The sequence below is a fragment of the Nicotiana attenuata genome, chromosome 12 (assembly GCF_001879085.1).
Source record: "Nicotiana attenuata strain UT chromosome 12, NIATTr2, whole genome shotgun sequence".
Classification (NCBI taxonomy): Eukaryota; Viridiplantae; Streptophyta; class Magnoliopsida; order Solanales; family Solanaceae; genus Nicotiana; species Nicotiana attenuata.
Window position 1 is genome coordinate 29552090 of NC_032000.1, and position 16400 is coordinate 29568489.

Here is a 16400-nt window from a genome sequence, read left to right on the forward strand (position 1 = left end):
TTAGAGAAGGCAAGCATGGCATGCGAGAGGCCATTGGAGGCTTAGGAGACGATGAGAGGTCACCGGAGATGACCGGAGATGGGAGGTCGGCGGTTGAAGGGCTAGGCTCGGGTTGAGAGTGTACTGAGAGTAGAGGGAATTTTAGGGCGGCGGTATATGTAAAATGATTAGGGTTAGGGGTTGTTTAGAATTAAAAAATGAAAGAACCAACAAAAGGCTGTTGATCTTTTAGATCAACGGCCAGGATCTGATGGGGCCTTGGGTCGGGTAGGTGTAATTAGGGCCTGGGTCGGGTATTTTAATCCGAAATTGGGCTGGGGTATTGGGTTTAATTGAGGCTATTATTGAAATATGACTTGGCTAAGTTTTAAATAGCCAATTTAACCCTATGCAATTTATATTAAATGATAAATGATTTCTAAAAAAATAATTTCATGTACTAAAAATGTTTGAAATAGATATTTAACATTTAAAAAATATAGAAGATCATTTTATGCATATAAAACGTAATTGTACATTAATAAGGGTTATATTGCAATTATATGCAAATTGGATTTAAAAATATAAATTCAATTATAAAAAATGCACAAAAATTGAAATATTTGGCAACCAATGTGTGCGTACATAAACTCTAAACCCATAAAGATAAAACCCGCTCTCTCTTCTCTCTACTTTCTTTCTTTAGACGTTCATGGAAAACTAGGGCAGCCATGGCTGCTGTCGTCTCTCCCCAGCTCCAAGATGTGGGAGAGTCCATTCAAGTCTGTAAAGAACAACATCCAAATCACAATACAAAACATTCATATGCATTGCAGCTACAAGGAAAACAATCTGCCGTAAAATCGTCAAAGTTGGAGCTATGTCCAGTAACGTTTGAACATGGTGAACCTACTGTGGAATTCACCATTGAAGAGGTGAATGCTTTCACAATGGAAGAAGGATTTCACCAAGCCGTTATCCTCAAGTTTTCTTATGGCAAACCAGAGTTACACGAACTGAAGCAAATTATTCCAAAACAGTTTGATGTTAAAGGAAACTGTAACGTTGGACAGCTAGAATTTAGACATATTCTGGTCAGGTTTGATTTATTTGAAGATTTTGTTCAAGCTCTGTCAAGATCGACTGGTTACGTTAAGGCGAAGGGTGATGAGTTCTCTTTTAGAACATTCCCATGGACAATAGGCTTTAATCCGTGTGAAGAAACATCGAGGGCTATCGTATGGATTTCTTTACTTGAATTGCCTGCAAATTTCTTTGAAAAAAGGTCGTTAATGTCCATTGCTTCAGCTGCAAGATCAAACGCGACCAAGTACGGCAAGGGTTAAGGTATTGCTCGATCTTCTGGACAAGCATCCTAAGAGAATTAAGATTCATATTGTGGATAGGAATTCTGGGAAAGTTGTTGAGCATTATTAGGAGATAGTTTATTATAATCTTCCTAAATATTGTACCTGTTGTAAGCATCAAGGGCATGATGAAAGATCATGCCATTGGAGAATCGAGAAAAATAAGGAAGATGTTGTTGTGGATGAAAGAGAAGGACTGGGCAGTTTGGACAAATTGCAAGGTGATGCTAGGGAATATCTCAATGCAAAAAGGGGAGTGCAATTAAGAGATGAAGTAGAAAAAAACAACTCTGTTGTGCAGCAGGTTTTGCAAATTGATGGAAGAAAACAAACTGGTAATATCGAGCAGCAGGGAAATTTAATCTCAAAAGAAGTTTAAAATTTTGGTGTGCAATCAAATGGAGGAAGACAACTGGATATTTAAGTAGCAAAAGGTCATGGTGCTGAACAGTAGGTTTCGCAGTCAGCTGTTGTTATTGCAACTGAAAAGGCTGGTACTGCGGATGCAGGGCAAAATCATATTTCTGGGCAGCAGCAGGTATTGTAACTTGATGAAGTTCAAATTGATATGGCTAATGCAGGTCATGATCGTGAAGGAGTTGCTAGGGCTTCAATGGTCGATAAGGGTCCCTCTAAACCTTCTCGTGATGTTCCTTCTAGACAAGCTTTGGCAAGAATTTTTGACGTTGTAAATCCAGTGGTTCAAGCTTATGATAAGTTGCATTCTTCTTATGATGCAACTGTTGTGTCAACTGCTGCAAATTTAATAGAAGCTATTGATCGAGATGGTGAGTCTGTGCAATTTAAGGCAAGTGGTGATAGAGGTGATATGGGACAGAATTCAGATGCTAAGGCTCCACATATTGTAACTGAAGGTGAGGTCCATATGGTAGGCAGTAAAATACCTGGGCAAAGTGCAGCACTAGTGATCACTGGAGTGTCAACTGCTGCAAGCCTAAAGGTTGCTATTGATCGAGATTATGCACCTGTTAAGGATAATAATGCAGCATTTGATCGAAGAGTGTCTTCAGGCGTTAAGGCCAACAATGTAGAGGCTAATCTATCAAATAGGTTAGCTGAAAGCGAGCAAGGGACTCTGGTTCAACAGGCTGCTAAGGACCAGACTTTAGGCATTAAAAAGACTGGGCAAAATGGTGTAGATATGGAAGTTAACACTAGTAAATCAGTTAGTGAAGGTAAGGGAAATAATACAAACACAAAAGAGGGGGTTTGGAACGTGATTGCAGCAAGAAAATCACCTACGAAACAAGTGGTGTTACACAGTCAAAAATCAGAAAGTGTTCGACCAAACGCTTCAAACTTTGTGACCAGCCCAAATTCATACGAGGTTCTTGCTGATGATGGGGATCTTGAAGTTGAAGCTACAGGTTTAAATGATAATATGATGTCCAAAGAATTAGTTCCAATACCCAGCAATGAACAAGGAGGGCAAGGCAGTGTCGAATTGGCTAAAAATTCTGGTGTTCGGCGAAAAGACTCAATGAACAATTTGGGGGCCGAACTAACGGACAACCAAGATCATAGTTCCAATGCACCTGTGTTGCATTTTTCCAATCCTCATGTTGAACAAATCATCAAAAATGCCTAGAATGAAATGATGATGAACTCTACTTTGGTTAAACAACCTTTGGTAACATTGAACACTTTCGTATTTGATGTCCCTTCTCAATCAGTGGAGTCGTTTGGGGAATCTGGGCAGCTAATGCTTTGTACTGGAAATAACAACGAGGTTATACAAGCTAAGGTGAGGGAAATGACTATCAACTCTAAGATTTGGCGTGATCAACGTGAGGAGGATGATGAAGAAGATTGGGGAGATGGCTTTGCTGGGTACTCAACGGAAGAGGCAGACAGGGAGGATGATCAGGAGAGTGCAGGTGAAGAATTGGTCTCATTAGCAAGACCAAAATCTGATGGAGCACCAGCTGCAACTTCAAAGAGCAAACTGAATCTCAATGCTCCTACTTTCATTCCCAAAAACTCTCCAACTGCTGCTATTAAAAATGCAGTAGCTGGAAGTTTGGTGCATGATGCAGCAACATCTTCCAAGCAGGCTTCCCCAGGAGGTAATATAAATCAATTTGCAATAACACATAGACTCGTTGTGCAGCAGCAACAAAGTAGTCCAACCAACTCATCTGGTACTCCTACTGCTGATCAAATGGCAGCAGCAATATTAACATCTAGGCAGCAGCAGATTGTAACAACCAACCCAACAATATCTGGAGAGGAAAGAAAGCTATTAGAGGCAATGGTAAGTGCAAATCCTGTAAATTCTATACATACTATTGCTAGCAGCACTGGTCGTATGAGTAGAAGCAGGAACAAATTGCAAAATCTAGAACAACAACAACACAAGGCAGCAGTGGCTAAAATGCAAGAGGGAAATACTATGGTGACACAAGAGTTCGACCAATACATGCCAAATCCGGTGAATGTGGGCAGAGATATATATGTAGAGGGTGAGGAAGTTGATATTATAAATCAATGCCGGGCAGGGGCAGCAAGAAAAGGTGGTTTATCACCAATGCATAGCGGAAAAGGTAAAAAATCTCGTACAAGGGATAAGAGTTGGGACGGCAGGGTGAATGAAGATGCAAACGTAAGGAGACTTCCAATGAGAGTTGCCAAACAAAAGCAAGCCACCCAAACTACATCCACAAAGTCCAATCGTTCAAAGAAGAAAGCATGAAGTTTGAAGACATTTTAAAGAAGGTAGAGGATGAAGACAAACAGATACAAATTGAAGATTTCACAACACTAGAGAAGAGAGAACTTTACTATTATTTCTACATATTATTATTCTACCATCACATTAGCATAGTTCTATGTAATATCATCACAAAGTATGTTATAAACTCTGTGATGATCATAGAATATCTAGTTCTAGCTAGTTCCTTCTTTTTACATGCTTGTTAGTAGGTGAGGCTTTTTATTTGCCTCAATAGGATTAGTAAGGTAAGGTTTAGCCCAGTTTATATTGCTCTAGTCCTATGCCTTTGAAAAAAATATCCAAATGGCTATGAGATTATATGCCCTCGTGAGACTTTGCCGGCAGCTATCCCATGACTCCTCTACATGAGGCTGCCATAAGGGCAATGTGAGGCGTAAATGAGTAATTATATAGCCGAGGCATAGAGGCAACACTACTGGTCTATTGTCCCCCTTATTTGTACTCTTCCTATGTGGTTCTTTTTTCTTTTTTAATATTAATAAAACTAGCCCTAGGCACCTGCCTAGTGGATTTGTTAAAAAAAAGCAATATTTGGCATAAATATAGGATTTAGATGATTAAATTATCACAACAATAATTTGAAGGATAATTATTTGAAATTTTATAAATAAAAAAGAAGAAATAAATCAATTTAAAACCTTCAAAATTATAGAAAAATTATAAAGACCTTGTGCATGCTTATATATGCTATTTTGAAAGTATTTATGTATATTAAAAATATATAGGGAAAAATTGAGTATCAACAGTCATCACACTCTTTCGTATCAAGTCTTGGCCGTACACTATCACACACAATGGCACGCGAGTGTTGTCTTTTACACCCCTTCGAACCTTCTTTCAAAATTTTTTAGTTTTAGAGAATGGCTTTGTCAGGTCAACTGACATAACTTCTCGTAGTATTCGGTCAAATTCAAAATTAGGAAACACTCTACTCTAGCAAAAATAGGTCATATTGCATAAACCTTAGGTGAGTCGGTCCTTCGCATCGACACACAATTTGGAAAGCCACCCAAATGTCAACGGGTCATGCACCCAACGACATAACTTTAGTGGAAAGATGAACCAATCATGACTAGACACTTGAGATTCGAAGCAAACACTTATCAAACCCCTTTCTCTTCAGAAATGAAAATCAACCAAAACATCCCCAAGATTAGGGGAAGGTCACCGGTCGGTACAGTTCGGTTATGAATATTATCGGTTTTGCCTATCAGTTATCGGTTTACAAATATGATAAACCAATAAGATATTGGTTATCGATTAATCGCTTATCGATCATTATCGGTTCGATTATCGGTTTACCGGATAAGATAAAACAACTATAACAGTTTCGCAATGCATAAAATTGTTTTTCAATGTACCGAGCTAAAATTGTTTTGCAATATACCGAACTAAAATAGTTTTGCAATATCGGTATAAAACTGTTTTGCTAAAACAGTTTTATAAAATAGTTTTTTTTGTAATTGAGAAGTGAGAACAGTTCCACAAATAGAACAATTATATAAAACAGTTCTGAAAAAAATTAAGAACAGTTCTGCAAATAGAATAGTTCTCAGTTCTAAAAAAAATTCTGCAAACAATTAACAAAAGATGCAACAATAGAAACAATAGAACTAATAGTTCTGCTAACAATAGAACAATAGAACTAAATCTGCAACAATAGAACAGAGTTCAACACTAATAGTTCAACACTTCAACTAACAGTTCAACACTACAAACAATCCAAAGTAACAGTTCAATTATTTGAATTAGAAGCTCCACTTTCACCAATCACCTTATCAATCATGATATTTTCAGCCATGTGTTTGTGTCACTGTGAGTTTGAATTTAAAAGAAATCAAGTAGTGAGGCAACAAAATCTTAAAATGAAACACATAAAAGTTTGAGCACCGAGTTTAAATTCTTAAAGCTGATTCTACTTTCTCTGTGATTTCATTCTTAAACCGAGTAGACATCACAGAGTTCCAAGTTTGTTTTCCAAGTTCACGACTACGAGCGAGCCACTGACCATTAATCAAAACTGTTCTTTATGTGTTTGCTACTTCTAATTATCGACTTATAGTTTATTATGGTTTCTTTACCTTTTCTACAATATTATAGGAACTTAGAAAAAATTTGGATCTTTAGGAGTAACAAAATGAAGAGTGATTAAATAAAGGAAATCTCATAAATGCCCATTTCCTTACATATTTATTTTCATCAAACCAAGAAAGTATTAATTTCTTTCCTTCTCGCTTCTTGTTTATATTTCCTTAAATTCTTTCGTTTCTTTTTCTTGTTTTGTAAAAGAATTGAAAATTAAAAATACTGAATAATTTAACTGGACTAGATCCAGAACCATTCACACAAACATATACCAGAGAATTCAAAAAGAACATGTAGAACTAGATTCCAAAAAAATTCGTAAAGATGCTTCTTATCGACAAGGTAGGCAACCGAAAATGATGATGAAGCAACTAAAAACTTACACGAAGAATCAAGATGAAGCTGAAGAATGCGACTGAGAAATGCAATTTAAGAGTGAAGTGAAGATGCGAATGAATAATTTGATTTCTGAACTTTGGACACTAATAGAATGCGGCTGACGCTTGAGTCCTGACGGGCTAACTGGTGAGGCGAAGAAAGAATAGGGAAATAAAAGAGTGAACTATGAAACCCTAGTATGTATATATTTAAGGTTAAAGTAGTAAATTCGTTAATCCTTATTGGGTTATCGATTTTACCTAATAACAGAATTGCCAAACCGAGCCTGAACCGATAACCCAATAATTTTTTTTAATCCGTTATCGAACCGTTACCCAATAACCCAATACCGATAACCCAATAAATAATTAACGGTTCAGGTTATCGGTTTTACCCGATATATGCCCACCCCTACCCGAGATCAATTTGGCGATGTAAGCACCACACAAGTTGAAGAAATGGTGGAAGAATATCCGCCTAGAAAATAGAGTCAAAATCAGGGCAGACCTAGGAGCACTGACTGCCTTGCTAAACATCCGAGCTGACATGGTGCTTACTTGCCTGCTGATAGAGTTCTATGACCTGGCCAAAGTAGTGTTCAACTTTGCTAATTGTGAGTTGGTGCCAACGTTGGAAGAAGTCACCAGTCTCACGGAGCTGCCATTTATAGGGAGGAAACCGATACTACCAGTCACCATGCCCGGCTACAGGTTTCTTAATGATTTGGGTCTAGCAAACAATCGGGGTTTAAGAAACATTTAAGATGGATGGGTAATCCTAGACCAATTGTGCGACAGGTTCGGACACTGTGAAAGCTATGAATGGTTCTTAGGAGAATTTTAGTGTGATCAACCAACGTGGGAAAGTCTCCGACCCATAACCTTCTCTTTGGCGCTACTGGGACTGCTGGTTTTCCCACAAAGAAGAGGACAGATCAATATCAACTTTCTGCCCGTGGTATTGGCAACATTGCGAGGCAACCTCCAAGCCATTTTGGTACCCATGGTGTTAGAAGAGATTCTCAGAGCCTTGTCCGCATGCTTTTGGGGATATGATTTCTTCAAAGGTTGAATCCTATTGGTTCAAATCTAGGACACAATTGACTACTTTGTGGGTGTTAGCAACATGATTTGAAGTCACAACGAGAGAATGAGGCATTGGATATCCCCGCACGGACAGAAAGAGTGGAGAGAGATACTGACCAACTTATGCGGAGAATGGATCAACTGGAAGTTGTCATGGTTGGGCGGAAGGGCAATCCTAAGGACATCCCAGAAGTATTTTATAGAGCTGATAGGACTTGAGGCCATCCATCTATACTCACCCGTACGAGTTCTCAGGAAGTTCAGGTTGATTCAGGATGTACCTCTCTAGACAAGGACGACACTGTATGAAGATGAATACAATAGGAAGATCCCAATACCAAGGATAATGAGGCTTCAGGAGGAGTGGAATGATCTAGTTACAATGCCGCTGGGTCAAAATTCGTGGTGCACTATAGAATATTATGTCTGGATCAATGAAGAAGACGAGCTAGCCCGACCAATCAGGGAAGGAAGAGCCTTGCTGGAGGATGAAGTGGAGGCTTTGCAAATTATCATGAGATCTTGCCACACTACCTCGTGACTACCTCCATGCACCGCCAAGTGGTCTCAAGGTCGATTGATCACATGTTGCCACCTGCCGAGGATGATGAACAAGTAGTTGAGTATCCAGATTGAGTCTAAGAAAGAGCTGGAGGAGGATCCAGAGGAAGAACCTGAGTTCAATGATGATGAAGAAGAATTTGAAGAAGACCCGGAAGAAGAAGAAGAGATGGGGAATGATTCCAGGGATGGTTACTAGAAGTTGGTTGATTTCAACCCTTTTCCCCACTTTGTATCTATATCCCGAATTTTCTCATTTCCCTCAGGGAATGTTTGTAGGAGCCCATATAATTCTATGAATGTTGGAAACAACGATGTAACCTCTGCTCCCGCCTATTAGAATCCAAATACTATCAGTGAAAACCAAAATTTGCTACGGATCTGAATGTGTCAAATCTAATTATTTGTCAAATATTCGCGACTAGGCCTGCCTCCGGCAGAGAGAGGTCCCTCGAATTTTAGGAAAAACATGCTTGCCTTAATATGTGAACTAACCACTCTGTGTTCCTATTACTTGTGAAAATACTGAAATTAACTTCTATTCTTTTTCTTTTCTTTTCTTATATGACTTTATTCCCCAAAGAAAGTTTTTTTGTGTCAACCCAAAACTGGCGGAACCACAATACAACATAAGATTGAAAGGCATGATGTATGCAACATATAACCCAACTGAAAGTGCTTTGGTAATAGCTGATAACCCGGGGCGATCGGGAGAGAAGAATCATATGAGGAATGACGAACATGTGGCCAGGATGGCCCAAGAGATGGAATCACTGAGGGAGGAAGCACAACACATTCAGGAATTGGCACATCTGGTCGTGACAACGCTCCCACAACCACCCCGTTTTCCTTCTCTAGATTCAATCCCCGACCACTTTCCTCCCACTACTCGTCAACCAAACAACACCCCGACTTCAATCCCTACCACCCAGATTATACCTCAAGTGACCCCTACAAACCCACCAAACCCTCCCATACATACCCCTTACGTACCAAATTACGTTCAAACACTGCAAAACCACCCAATATCCACCAACATAGTTCATACCCCTCCATGTGACGGAGTCACCTTTACCAGTAGCCAAAACAAGCACATACCCGCGGCACATACCGCCGCCCTTGAGCGATATGGTCCTCCCATATATGCCGTTTCAGAATCCACCTTCACAGTGCCTGTCACGGTCAGGATGTCTTTTAAAGTCAATAATTATGCCAAAATAGATAGGGAAGCTAAGTATAAGGAAAATGAATCGGTGTCCGAGCAATTACGAGCATTGAGAAAACAAATAAAGAACCTTCGGGTCGCTCGAGGGAGCGAAATTCTAGACTATGAAGATCTGTGTATCCACCCTGATGTGGACATGCCGGTAGGGTACAATCCTCTAAAGTTTGATATCTTTGATGGGACAGGAGATCCCCATGCACACTTGAGAGCCTACTGTAATAAGGTAGTTGGAGTAGGAAGAGATGAGAAGTTAGTGATGATGTTGCTCATAAGGAGTTTGACAGGGGAAGCACTTACTTGATACACTTGCCAAGATCCTCAAAATTGGAGTGAGTGGCAGGATATGGTAGAAGACTTCATGAATATCTTCCAGTTCAACAGAGAAATAACCCCCCGGTAGGTTTGCACTGGTAAACTTGCAGAAGAAATCGTCTGAATCCTTCCATGAATATGCACATCGATGGAGGTCAAAGGCCGCCAGAGCACAACCACGTTAGACGACAGTGAGTTGACTAAGTATTTCATTAGGGCTCAGAAAGGGATCTACTTTGAGAAAATGATGGGCATGATGGGGCAAAATTCCCTGAACTTGTCAAAAAGGGAGACTTTTTAAAGGAAGGTATACAGTCCGGCAAGGTACAATCTATGGCCGCAGTGCAAGCAGCTAGCAAAGCAATATAATCAGGATCAATAGGCAGCGGAAAAAAGAAAAAGAAAGAGGCATCGGCAATCACTCCCTACTACTAGTCCAATCCACACCATGGAAACACATCTTACTCCCCAAAACGCATTCCCCGCATCCACCTACTTATGCTCCAGTATACAACACACAACCATACTACAATCCCCAACCTCAATATAACCCACCTCAACGCCCATAAAAATCCAAAACCTACCATGACAATACGCTCCAGTGCAAACTACCACTCATCTAAACCAACCCACATATGCACCCCGACCTCGCCCAAACACTGAAGAGAGAGGTCCGAGAAACTATCTCGATTGCTAAACCTTTAGTTCAATTGTTTAAAAGACGGATCAGAGCATGTTTGATACATTCGATATAAGGAAGGGTCCCTGAGTATCTTTTAAAATACTTTGATGCAACCAAATGGTGCGTCTACCGCTCAAACGTACAGGGGCCTGATACCGAGGATTGCTTCAAACTGAAAAAATAAAACTGAGTCACTGATCAAAAATAGAGCCATTCAGTGTACCCCAGCTCTGCCCAATAGGAACCGCAACCCGCTGCCAAATCACCGGAATCAAGGAGCTAATATGATCACCTTGGATGAAGAGTATGACTTGAAAGGAACTATCGTCATAATAGGGAACGCCGAGGCTGCCAGGGTCCTACCTAGAAGGACTCCAATGATCACAGTAAAGTTAAAACCTACAGTGATGGTTTAGTCTTACCAACAACAATCCACCGCTAATATCAGGGATGAAGAGGATTAGGAATAAAAGACAGTCCTATGGACATATCAACAGAAATAGAAAGCCAAGATGACGGATTCTGTAGCGGCTCATGCAATTACCAGGTCGGGGAGGTGTTATACTCCTGAGGATGTAAAACGAGGGAATTAGGAAGAGAACAGATTCAAAGAAGGAATATAAAAGATGTGAAGGCTATAGGATTTTAGAAGGGGATGTCAACTAAAGAATACTCCGTGGAGGAATAATTTAAGAAAACCCCAGCGCAAATATCAATCATGGATCTGCTAATGAGTTCTGTAAGACGAACTGCTGAAAGTGTTAAGTGGGGTGAGCATGCCGAGCCACGCCACCAGTGAGGCATTGACAGTTTCCATCGGGATGATGGTTGAAGCAAATATGATCACTTGCTGAAGAGATGAACTTCCTATAGAGGGCGTGGGTCACAATAAAGCTTTCACATCAATGTCATATATGGAGATAAGGTGGTGTCCCGAGTATTTGTTGATGCAGGATCGGGAGTCAATATTTTCCCGCTCTCTACCCTATGAGAGTTGCGTATCCATTTGAAAGAAGTAAAAGAAAGTCATCTGAGTGTAAGAGCTTTCGACGGGTCACAAAAGGACGTCATAGGAGAGATCTACTTGGCTTTGAAAATTGGACCAGTTAAGTTTCTTATACTATCCCAAGTGATGGATATTTCATCTCTATACAACCTGTTGCTAGGAAGACCTTGAATACTCATGGCAGAGCGAGTCGCGTCTGCCCTGCACCAGTGCATGAAATTCGAGTGGGGTTGTCAAGAGATTGTAATCCATGGCGAATGGAGCCAGTCCACTTATCTGAAACGTTTAGTTCCATTCATAGAGGGATTAGACGAGGCCGCTTCCATGCGGTTGAGATCATGCAAACCACGAAAATAGAAGAGACCGAGGAAAATCTGGGAATGCAGTCACCATACAGATCAAAGATGTCCATGAGAGAAATGATGAAGTACAGACACAGATTTGGGACCGGGCTGGGATCCCATTCAAATAGGATAACAGAGCCGATTGAGTCAAGCGGGCTGAAACGTAGAGCCGACATAGGGTATCAGCCTTTGACTGGGAAAACTTGTACCGGTAGCTTCCAGAAGAATGAATTTGGGCCAGAGCGTGCTTCAAGTACGGGTCAGAGCTCAACACTAGAGGAAGACATCGTCGATGGAATGGGAAGGCTGTTCGTGACCATGATCGAGAAATGTTGTGATAAAGTTGGTATCAAGACACCGACCATTCGGAGTGCCGAACCAGGAGAGGACTTGCAGAATTGGACTGCCAGCCCGTCTTTGGTTCGCCGGAAGTCTTGGTAGTATGGAATTTTAAAACTTATGAAAAGAGCGCACGGTCAATTTAGGCTTGAACCGTGTCTGTACTTTTTTGTCATTCTCCTGTTTGTACGCTCAGACGTTCCTGTTTTAATGAAATAAAAAGAAATGCTTTGTTAATATTATTGCAAACTTATTTATTGCTTCATTTATACTTAGTGTTTCTTTTTTCAGCAATCAAAATGATAAAAACCTGAATTCCACGATTATGACATGTAACGTGCAATCCAAATTACGAAGAATACGAAGAAAGCTTGATGCCAGATAATCTCCCACAAGAGATCGAACAACTTGAAAGACAGAAAAAGCCTAACCTTGAAGAGACAGAAGTAATCAACTTGGGAAACGAAGAAGACGTGAAAGAAACCCAAACCAGCATCCATCTGAAAGTAGAGCAGAAGAAGAATTGGTCGAGCTCCTCCGACAGTACATTGATGTGTTCGCATGGTCGTATGATGACATGCCTTGGGTTAAGCACTGACATTGTTTCGCATTGATTGCCTATCCCGCTAGACCGCCAATCAAACAAAAAACCAGAAAGTTCAAACCATGCTTGAGCTTGAGGATAAAAGAAGAAGTAACCAAGCAAATAGAGGCGAACGTAGTGAGGGTTATTAATTATCCCACATGGTTGGCAAATATTGTCCCGGTACCAAAGAAGGATGGGAAGATCAAGATATATATGGATTATCAAGATCATAATAAGGCCAGCTCGAAGGACGATTTCGCTTTACCGAACATTCATATCCTCATTGACAGCTACACAAAGTATGAGTTGTATTCATCCATGGATTGTTTCGCTAGGTACCATCACATCCTGATGCATGAAGAAGACCTAGACGTTCACTACGTCTTGGGAGTTGACTACTACAGAGACATGTCATTCAGCCTCAAAAATGTTGGTTCTACATACATGAGGGCCATGAAAACCCTCTTTCACGACCTGATCACAAAGAGATCGAGGTATATATGGATGACATCATCATCAAGTCTCGAAAGAGTTCAGAAAGTTTGGACGATCTGAAGAAGTTTTTCAAACGGTTGCAAAGGTATAGTTTGATGTTGACTCCTGCAAAGTGCGCATTTGGAGTCCCTGTTGGAAAATTGTTAGGTTTCATCGTGAGCAGAAAAAGGATAAAAATGGATCCTTCAAAGATCAAAGCCATTCAAAAGTTGCCACCGCCCAAGAGCAAGAAGGATGTGATTAGTTTCCTTGGTAGGCTTAATTACATCAACCGTTTTGTAGCCGGTCTACAGTAATTTGTGAACCTATCTTCAAGCTGCTGAAGAAAGATGCGCCACAAATGGACAAAAGAGTATCAGAAAGCCTTCAATAGAATTAAGGAGTACTTGTCAAATCCACCCGTGTTGGTTCCTCTCGAGCCTGGGAAGCCACTGTTGTTATACTAGTCGGTCTTGGATAATGCATTTGGATGCGTGTTGGAACAACACGATGAGACCGGAATAAAGGAGAAGGCTATCTATTTTTAAGCAAGAAGTTTACACCATGTGAGGCCAAATACACTTTGATAGAGAGCACTTGTTGTGCCTTGACTTGGATTGCCCATAAATTGAGCCATTACATGTCAACATACACCACACATGTAATATCCCCGCTCGACCCACTCAAGTATATCTTTTACAAGCTGATGCCTATAGGAAAACTAGCCAAATGGTAGATTCTTCCGAGCGAATCTTACATTGTGCATAACACAGAAGGCCATGAAAGGACAAGCCGTAGTTGACCACCTTGCAAAGAATCTAGTGGAGAAGGATTATGAGCCGCTCACTACATACTTCCCAGACGAAGAAGTATTGTCCACTAGAGAAAACATTGCAGAGCCATACCCGGGGTGGAGAATGTTCTTCGATGGAGTGACAAACTTCAAATGAGCAGGAATAGAGGCAGTCCTAATATTGGAATCAGGACAACATAAACCGGCATCATCAAAGATAACGTTCCCTTGCACCAATAATATGGCCGAGTACAAAGCATGCATCCTCGGGATTAGGATGGCGGTCGACATCAACATCAAAGCGTTTTTCGTCATAGGGGATTCTGATCTATTGATACATAAATTTCAAGGAGAATGGACAACAAAGAATTCAAGCACAAAGATCGAGTTCAAGCATATTCCCACGATATAGAACAAGTTTGCGACGCTCTCGCAACCTTATCATCAATGATTCATCATCCAGATAAGAAGTACATTGACCCTATCGAGATAGAGATCAGATGTCAACACGCGTACTATTTTCATATTGACGAAGAGACAGATGGTAAACCATGGTACTACGACATCAAATGTTTCCATGAAACAAGAGAGTATCTGGAGAATGCTACTAATAGTCAGAAGCGAGCGCTCAGAAGGCTGGAAAATCACTTTTTCCTCAACGGGGAAGTCCTATATAGGAGGACCCTAGACTTGGGTCTGTTAAGATGTGTAGATGCCGCCGAAGCAACCATATTTCTAGAAGAAATACATGTAGGAATGTGCGGACCCCACATGAATTGCTTCACCTTAGCCAAGAGATATTTGAGAGCTGTATACTTTTGGATGACCATAGAAAGAAATAATATCCTCTATGTGCAAAAATGTCATTATTGTCAGATCCCGGGGATTTAATCCGGGTTCCACCTAATGAGCTGAATGTAATGGGTTCGCCTTGGTCGTTTGCTGCTTGGGGCATGGGCGTGATTGGACTTATAAATCCCGCTACATCTAATGGTCACTATTTCATTTTCTTAGCAATTAATTACTTTACCAAATGGTTCGAAGCTTCTACGTACTAGGTTGTCACAAAAAAAGTAGTGGAGATTTCGTCCTCAATAACATAGTTTGCCGGTTTATGATTTTAGAGTCAATTATCACCAACAATACAGCTAACCTCAATAGTGATCTCATGAGGGTAATTTGCAAGACATTAAGAATTGTCCATCGCAACTCTGCAACATACAAACCGCAAATGAATGGAGCAGTTGAAGCGTCCAACAAAAACATCAAAAGGGTTCTGCGAAAGATAGTGGACAATCATAGGCAATGGCACGAGAAATTATCCTTCGCGTTACTGGGTTATCGGACCGCCATGAGGACATCCATTAGGGCAACGCCATACACGTTGGTATACGTTACTGAAGCTGTAATACCCGTAGAGGTCAAGATACTATCCTTAAGAGTCATTCAAGAAGCTAGGTTAGATGATGGAGAATGATACGGGTCAGGCAGGAGCATCTCGTGCTCATCCATGAGAAGAGAATGGACGCGGAATACCATGGTCAGCTGTATCAAAAATAACGGCTACGACATTCAACAAAAGGGTGAAGCCTCACCAGTTTTTACCGGGATAGTCTGTTTTAAAGAAAATATTCCCGTATCAAGAAGAAGCCAAAGGAAAGTTTGCACCAAATTGGCGAGGTCCTTACGTGGTCCATCGAGTGTTGTCAGGATGAGCCTTGGTAGAGATGGACTGAAGAGTCAGTACGAAGCCTATCAACTCAGACGCAATCAAGAGATACCACGTTTGAAGAGAATAGAGTTAGGTTTTGGTTGTAACATAACTACGCACGGCCTGACTTCCTACGGGGGATACGTAAGCAACCCACGTAGGGTTCAGTTTTTCTCTCTCCCCTTCTTTTGCAATAGGAAATCCAAACAACATTTTGTATGTACCCGAAACTATGCCACAACTTGATTCATTGGGAAGGAGTGCGTGGGAAGTCCTCATCGGATTCAGTCATCTTTTGTAATTGAACTATGTTCTGGCATGATTCCATTTGGATACGTAGGCAGTCTGCGTCATACTCGCCTACCTCATTTTCACTCTCACCTTTTTGCATCTATTATAATCAAAATACGTTTTGGCCTAATTCTATTTGAATACGTAGGCTGCCTTAGTCAGGATCGATTATCTTTATCATATTTTCTTCATCATTACCTAAGAACTACGTTCAGACCTGATTTCGGTTTGGATATGTAGGCAACCCGAAAGGGTTCGGTCATAACCCTAGGAAAACCTTTGTAATCCATCAGATTATATTAGGATGCAATCGTAGTGGAATGAGGCCACGTCGTCAGAACCATCGTGAAGGATAAACATCAATAGAACAGAGTCTTCAATAAACAACACTCCTGTTTGAGGACCTCCAAAAAATGTCATAATCTGG